Raw genomic sequence first — 8,520 nt, 5'->3', positions numbered from 1 at the left:
CTGTAATAACACCACCTTCCAGACGTGTTCACCTCATTCTAATGTCTTGCTTTTGAAACAGGGAGAGGAAGATGGAAGGGCTGAAAGTGCTGGGCGCTCTGGCGGAACACCATGCTGAGGTTCTTCTACCTGAGCTACATGATGTCTGCTTGGCCCTCATCAAGGAGGTAAGACCCACACTTCATACACACTCTGGACAACAGCTTCTGTAATGACATTATTCTAATTAATGTTAAAGCAAGTGTCAGTGGTTGAGTTAGAGACAGAGGCTCACTGTGCTTCTTTTGTCTCCACTGTCTCAGGTGAAGAACCTGCGCTCCATGGTGTCTCGTGCCGCCATGACCACCCTGTCCCACCTGTACGCCCACCTGCAGCGGAAGATGGACAAGGAGGTGGAGGGCACTGCCTGTGTCCTTCTGCACAAGGCTGGGGAGTCCAGCCACTTCATCCGAGAGGACGTAGAGGTGGCCCTCAGCATGATGGTGCAGACCTGCTCGCCTGGCCGGGTCCTGCACGCTCTACTGGCTGGTGGATTCAGGTAAACATCACATTCCATATTCATTAATAGATTTGAACTGTAAACTAAATGTAGTGGTCATGTGATCAATATCAGTGGTCATTCTAAAGCCACAGTACAAACTGGCAGCACTGATGTACGGCTGAGTTTCTTTCTACATTTTGGAGAAGATCTTGCTAGAAGGTGAGTCTAGAGTTCACCTGTGTGTAAACGCTGGATGTGTATCTTACTGTGTTCACTCTCCTCTCTCCAGCCACAGAAACGCAGCAGTGAGAAGATGCACTGCACTGCATCTGGAGAAGCTCTCTTACAAGTTGGGGGCTTCTCATGTGCTGACCAGCAAGAAGGAATTCACCAGCAGGTTCCTGACCGCCGTCAGCAAACTGGCCCTGGACTCCGCACAGGAAGTGAGGTAAGCAGTTGCTTGTTTTTACACCTATTTGGTCAGAACTGAACCCATCAGCATGTTTTCTTCACCAGCCAGCACTGAAAATGACCTTTTACCATTCTTCTTCCACAGACTCCATGCTCAAAACACCCTGAGATTTCTGGGAAGCCACGAGGACTGTGTGAAGATGGTGGACAGATTTGTGTCTTCAAGAGACAAAAGATCAGTCATGGACATCATCACCAAGAGCAGGTAAGAGGAAGAAGAAAGTGATCTTTAAACAAATGAAAAATACACTTTATGATGATCAAAGACTTTATTATCAATGAGTTTGATTATTAATGAGGTTTATGTGTCTCCTTTTTTAAATATACAGATGAAACCAGCAGAATAATGAAGAACAGCTGCTCCAGTGATGATCAACAGAGACGTCCATCATTTCTATCATTTCTGCAGAATTCAGTGGTTGAGATGTAAGTAAAGTCATTCAGAGCGGTTTGGTGTGAAATGCTCTGTTCTAGAGAAACTTACAGAGTCAGAACTGTTCACAGTGGAGGTGATGGGAACCAGACGTCTGAAGAGTGGAATGCCTCTAAAAGCTCCATCAGCGAGTGTCCTCTCTCCCGTGCCGATGAGAGCTGAGCTTTTATGCTGCAGGTGCTTCTTCCTGAACAAGCAGCACCTGTCTGTGATCAGAGGTAGAGAACCCAGCATGAACGGTCAGGCGACCCAGCAACCCCACCTTCCTCTCCCCAAAGTCCCCCTCTTAGAGTCCAGCCACTAGGGTTAACCGTGAGGTGCACCCTGGTGTCTGGGCAACCACTGGGGAGTCCGGTGAAGGGAGGCGGTGTCACTGTGTGACATGGTTGCCACGGAGACCCAGCGTGCTCTGTCCCGGGTCCCACGGCTGGTGGGGGCTCGGGCAGGGCCGGGTGTGGATCATTGTCTGAGTGCTCCAGGTCCTTGGACCACGTGCAGCAGCAGCAATATCCCTTCTCTGTGTTGTCGCAGTCCTTGGCTCTGTTTCTCCCGTAGGCACCACTTGCACCACCCTTCAGACGTCAGGTTCCGATCACCTCCACTGTGAACAGTTCTGACTCTGTAAGTTTCTCTAGAACGGAGCATTTCACACCAAACCACTCTGAATGACTCTGTTTACATCTTAACCATTTAATTCTGCAGGAAGCAGCAACATCTAATAAACTCTAATTAAACTACATCAGTCTCTCTCTCATCAATAGAAGTTTAGCACTGGAGCTACGAGGCTAATGTAGGTGAAGTAATGACCAAACACGGACAAAAGTCCAAATAAAAATCAGACTTCCAGACTCCACTACAATAGCAGTATCAGCTCTGTACAAGAACACAGTGAAATGAAATTCAGAATTTGTCCAGAACAAGGTGCAACATGGAACAAAACCAGAACAAAAACAATACAGTACAGGACAGACTGCAGAAAGTGCGACGTGCAAGACAATACAATAAATACAATAAATACGACTCAATTCTGAGTAGAGGTAATGAGTGTAAGGTGCATAGATATTTAACAGGTAGGTATTGATACTAAGGTGCAGAGAAATTTAACATGCTGTGACATTATATGCAGACAGCTTAAAATGCACATGACACATGAAACACAGCAGGTACTGAGGTAGTAAAGTATGGAATAAATAAAGAATAAATAGGATGCAGACAGATTAAAATGCTGTGAGTCGTGGGGGTGGGGGTGTTTAGTTCAGTCTCTGTTGTTTAAAAGTCTGACTGCTTTTGGGACAAAAAAAGTGAAAAAAGTGAAAAAAGTCCATGTGAGGGATGAGTGAGGTCGTTCACAATGCTGATGGACTTACGGGTGCAGTGTGTGGTGTGAATGTCTGTGACAGAGGGGAGAGAGACCCCTATGATCTTCTCAGCTGTCCTCACTATTCGCTGTAGGGTCTTGCGGTCTGAGGCATTACAATTACCAAACCAGGTGATGATGCAGCTGCTTGGAGGAGGAAGATGAGCTTTCCTCAGTCTCCTCAGGAAGTAAAGGTAAAGGTAAAGGTAAAGGTGCACGTATTTGTCACTGTACAGTGTGCACTCCAGCGCCCGGGGAGCAGAGAGGGTAAAGGGCCTTGCTCAAGAACCCAACAGTAGAGGTGTTGCTCTGCTTTCTTGGTTATGGAGTTGGTGTTGAGGGACCATGTGAGGTTCTCTGTGATGTGGACGCTGAGGAACATAACGTACTAAAGCAGTCCAGAATGAGCGTTGATGTAATGGCAGGGTTTACTCACTGGGGGCAGGAGTGTGTGTGCTGAACATCCATTCTGTGGGCTCTAGAAAAGTTCCTGCCTCAAGTAAAATGCTTAAACTCCATCTTGCTGCAGAAAATGCTCTAATCCAGCTGAGCATCCTGTTAAATCTAGCTAATGGTGCTGTTAGCTGAGAACCATTTGTAGAGCAAATTCTACTGCGTGTTCTTTCCCTCTCCTTTCTTTTTCATTTGGGACAGAGCAAAAAAAAATCAAGCTTAGCTTTTGAGCACTTTAAATAACGTCCACCTCAATTCAAGAAGCACAGATTAATGGATCATAAAGCTTTACTGCACCATTTACACTATATGGACAAAAGTAGTGGGACACCTGCTCTTTCATTGTTTCTATTTCTCAAAATCAAGGGCATTAAAAAAGACTTTATCCAGCTTTTGTCTTTCTACTAGATTCTGGAGCACTGCTGAGAGGATTTGCGTTCAGAGAAAATAGTGCTAGTGAGGTCAGGATGATCACCACCCACCTCCTCAGAATTCAGTTCTGGACAGTGAACTTATTATAGAGAGCTGCAGAAGAATTTTACAGCACAGCAATAAACACAAATCCTGCAGTTTGTGTTTTATTATTCCATATTTCAGTGAATTCCTGACTAAAAGAAATGGAGTAATACGATAAGAAACTGCAGGATTTCTGTAGAGTTTATTGTAGAATTCTTCCACAATATCTAACATCTATAAAACCTTCACCTCCTCTTACAGCTCAACACACGGCTCCAGTTATTAGTCACTGATTCCAGTTTGCTTTCATACTTTGACTTTGACCACATTTCAGCCGTCCGAAGATCATCAGCTTCATACAGACAGAGGGTCCTACTGATCTCCACATTTGCTAGCTAGTGAACAGCGGATCACCATGATCTGTACCAGTAACATTAGCTTGCTAGCTGACATCAGTCTAACGTTAAAGTGACCTTCATACCGTTACAGTGAGCATCTACAGCTCTATTACTGTAAATACTGCTGTCCTTCTAAACCTACATGAAGCTGAAACAGCACTGTGTTCTCCGGCTGATCCTGGGGACTGGCTGTTTCTCTCTTTTTCAAATATCTCGTGATGTCCATGGTGTTCACGTTACTGTCGACTGACAGCGCGACGAGGGCATGAAGGAGGAGAAATGGGCTGTGTCCCAAATACCATGTTTAAAAACACGCGCTCTGAAGAGCTCCTGACTTATTGCGCTGCTCGCTGTTGATACTAAAAAGAGTAACTTTGAGGAGAACTGCAGAGTGTAGGGAGTGATTTGGGACTGGGCTATGGTGACCTATAGGAGTGTAAGAGTGCAACTGCTAATATGTGAAGTGCACAGAGTGAGAAGCAGCGCTAAAGGATCTGCATCCTCCCCTCAACCCCCGCGGAGTCGCCTATGGTCAGTGCAGTCCGTGCAGCAGGTCTGAGTGTTTTAGCACGAATCTATAAATATAATAAATATATATGATCGATCTATATCGATATTTAAATAATTTAAACATGAATTATTATCCGTTGTGCTCGTGCTATAAGATTATCTATATATAATTAGATCATCTACAAACAGTTAATCAGGTGTTACTTGTTATAGGATACAGCGCTTATAAACCTTATAAGGAATAAAATGATGTCACAGTCGGCGCCGCCCGTCAGCCCAGTGGTGAAGGTGCAGGACCTGGAAGTAATGGAGCCACGAGTCGTGGGCTCGACTCCCGGCTCTGCCCCCTCCTGACACTGATAAGCGTATATACTAGGCAAAGGTTCACGAGTTTGGACGCAAGAACCCTGCCTTAGAGAATCTAGTGTCGCTTACCTGTGCCAGTAGGGGGCGCAGTCCAGAGCTTCCCTCCTGCGCCTTTACTAAGGGGTGGGCGGTGCCGCTTTTTGATGAAACTTTTTACTATTATTTTTTATCATTTAAAAAACAATAACTACATATTAAAATAACAACAATAATATTTATTATTAAATATAACATAATAATAATAATTATTTACAGTCATTACTCTTCTATCATTGGTTGTAAGATTGTAAGGCTGTAAGATTAACATGATAACTCAATATAATCAACAAAACTAACATTTCAGATCTGTACTGTTATTTAGTCGGAGCTTATTTAAAATAGTGAAACTGGGTGTTGATGTTTCAGAGCTGATCTTGTTAAAGGCAGAGAGAGTAGATGTAACCCTGTGGAGAGTGAAGCTGCTCTAATGGTGGAGTTAAAGAGAGTGTAAAGCTCTGCAGACATGCAGTGAATATTCTGCTCTACAGAGGAGAAATACGCGCCTCTATGCTGTGCTGTGCTCCTGGAAGTTCTGCTGGCTGATGGATCATTTTGTAAAACGGCTTTAAAGAGCTGACACTGTCTGGTAAGTAAGTTTACTGTGTTCTAAACAGCAAACAGCATTTTTTTCAACCCGACATCATTTCAGAGTTAAAACAGTGTTAGCTCCTTAGCTAACGATGCTGCTAGCAGCTCCACCCTAAACTGAGGCTTTCATAATGGGAGCGTTAGCATGGTGGCTAAGTGGGTAGGAGCCCATAGTGTTAACTAGTTCTCTGACTGCATGATGGGTTTGTTTAACATGGCTTAACTCAGGACTCTGAAACATGAGCCAGCATCAACTTTGTTGAGTCCTGAGTGAATTTGCCATGTTTACAGAAGCTGGAGTGATGTTAGACAGTTAGGGAGAGCTCAGTAACTCGCTGTATTTTGAGAAGTGCAGGGTGGATTATATGAAGGGCAGTTGGCTCAATAGACGCCCATCAATGACCCTGTTGCTGAAGAGTCACCTGGAATCTTCTGGGTCACTGGGTGCAATGAAGAAGGTTGAGGGTTTTAAGGATTTTTCTTCATACGTTAACATTAGCTAAATGAGATGTTTGCTAAATGCTACACTCACTTCTTAAATATAAATATGAACAATTTTTAATCCAGATATCAACATTAACCACCAGCTGGTGATCATAAAGTAGCATTCTGCTACAGATATATCAGTTTTTAATAATATTCAGGTTTTAGAAAAGGCAGAACTTCTCTGATAGACTGTTTCTCTCTCTGTCTGGCAGCTATAATGCTAAGCAGGAGGTCTTCATGTACTAAACCAAGCGAGCAGTTTAGCTGTTCACTCACAGGAATGCATGGAAAGCAGATAGCTTGTGTTTCAGTAAAGGGGTTTACAGTTTGTAGGAGTGTGTGGATGTGAAGGAGTCCTGCTGTAAAATCACTGATCTAATGAGGCAGCAGCTTTTCATACTGAGCTGATGTGGAGAATTAAACGACTAGCTAACGGTTCAGCACCTGTAGCTGTAGCCTAGCCTAGCTACAGAGCTACCAGTTAGATAACTAAATAGGGACTAATATGAATTAGTGCTACATGTAAAATTATTTTATTCTTAAAATTGAAGTATTACAAACCCCTTTTGCATATATGTGACATAGAAATCTGAATTATGGCAGTCAGGTAGTAAATCTGGCTGCATAGCTTCTAGTGAGATTTACCTCAGGTAATGTTAGCGTGGCATCACTAGTGCTAGCCTTCTAAATATAAAGGGAAATCTATTAATCACATCCTCACAGACAAGCTCAGTTTTCTATTTAAACACTGATATTAAAGAATATTTGTGTTTTGCTGAATGTCACACAGTGACTGCTCTGTAGTACTATTCTTTTTAAATGTGCAGAACCGACTTTGTGAAGCTTATTTACCTCAGATCATCAAATCAGCAACACACACCATTTAACCAGGGGGGTGTTTATACTATTGAATATAACTCATAATCTAAAGAATTACATTCACAAACCTACACTGATTTTACACTGAGATTATTAGTTTATTAGATAAGTTGTTTTCATGCCTAATTTACCATCAGTAAGACTGCAGGACATTATTTAGGTGGTGGTTCATTCTCACCCCAGCAGTGACACTGATAGTGTGTATGGTACTGGTACAACTCCATCAGGCTCAGTGGTGCTGCTGGGGTTTTCACCCAAATCTGTGTCACTGCCAGGGTAAAAGTGAGTCCTCCATCCTAAAATATTGAGCCAAGAGTAGGTCTGTGGTCAGAAACTATCTAGTGATAAAGGGTTAAAGGATGGCGACACATGAATAGATGGGCTGCAGTCTCTAACTGTACATCAGCAAGTGAAGAACTGTTGGTGAAGCTGAACCCCAGCAACATCATTGTTTCATTGGACCACCTCTAAATCAAATAATATCTGATAAAGTAGCCAGTGAGTGTAGAAGGTAGGCGTACTTAATAAATGGTCAACTCAGTATATATACACTTAAGTTCTCATTTACTTCATCTAAAAAGTGTGTTACCTGTTCCTCTGTTTGTAAAAGAAACCAATGGCTCGGCAGCCTGGCCAGAGACAAGTCCATCATTTGATCCTAAATCACTAGAATATCTGTGCAGCTTTTCCAATTATCTTCCCAAACAACCAAATATGAAAATAATAGCTGCAGTAGTTTCTGTTTTCAGTAATAGGAACAATGACCCAAACTCTATAAATACAACATAATACCCTGATCATTTTTAACCAGGGTTTAACATTTGGTGCAACTACAATATTAGATAAACTTCTCCATTGCTGCAACCCAGCCTAACACTCCTCCACCTTTAGACTGGGTTCATAAGAATCGCTCTGTGTATGCTATATGGGGTCACTTCAATGCAAAACAAGAAATTACAGTTAAAGAGAAACTGTGTAAATGAAATGTTGACCGAACTGTTCCTTTAAGGTGTGTTGGTCTTTTCAACAGTTTGACTATCTGAGGGTAAACTGAAAAGATCTCATTGTTCAGAGAGAACTATTTTCTCAACTCAATTCTACTGATGAGAGAGAGACTGATGTAGTTTTATTAGAGTTTATTAGATTCTGTGGTTTCCTGCAGAATTAAATGGTTAAGATGTAAACAAAGTCATTAAGAGTGAAATGATTTATTTCACTTTATCTTTCCTGGTCCCTCAAAATGCAAACTTGAATTAACTAAAGTAAGCTTCAGTTTTCAAGACATAAATGGTAGTTGAATCAGAATCAACTGTTTAACAACTGGATGTAAATGTATAAGATTACTGAATTATGCTAAAAGGGGTAAGAGGAGACAAATCAAAGTCTATCATTTGTATTCTCCATCTCTGTGTCTTTATCTCTTCAGTCCATTCTTGCAGTTCTGTTGATATGACAAACTGTTTTTCTGAGAGGTGAAATATCAGAAGTTAGTGTCACATTTAAGGAATCCTATTATTTTCAGTCGAAACATCACCAGAAAGATTTTGGCAGTGGAAGCCTCTTTTCTTAATAAGTGGACAGAAAGTCAGGATCCTGTGTGTCT

Source organism: Salminus brasiliensis, chromosome 25, assembly GCF_030463535.1.
Source record: "Salminus brasiliensis chromosome 25, fSalBra1.hap2, whole genome shotgun sequence".
Taxonomy (NCBI): domain Eukaryota; kingdom Metazoa; phylum Chordata; class Actinopteri; order Characiformes; family Bryconidae; genus Salminus; species Salminus brasiliensis.
Note: the sequence above shows the minus strand (reverse complement) of the source record.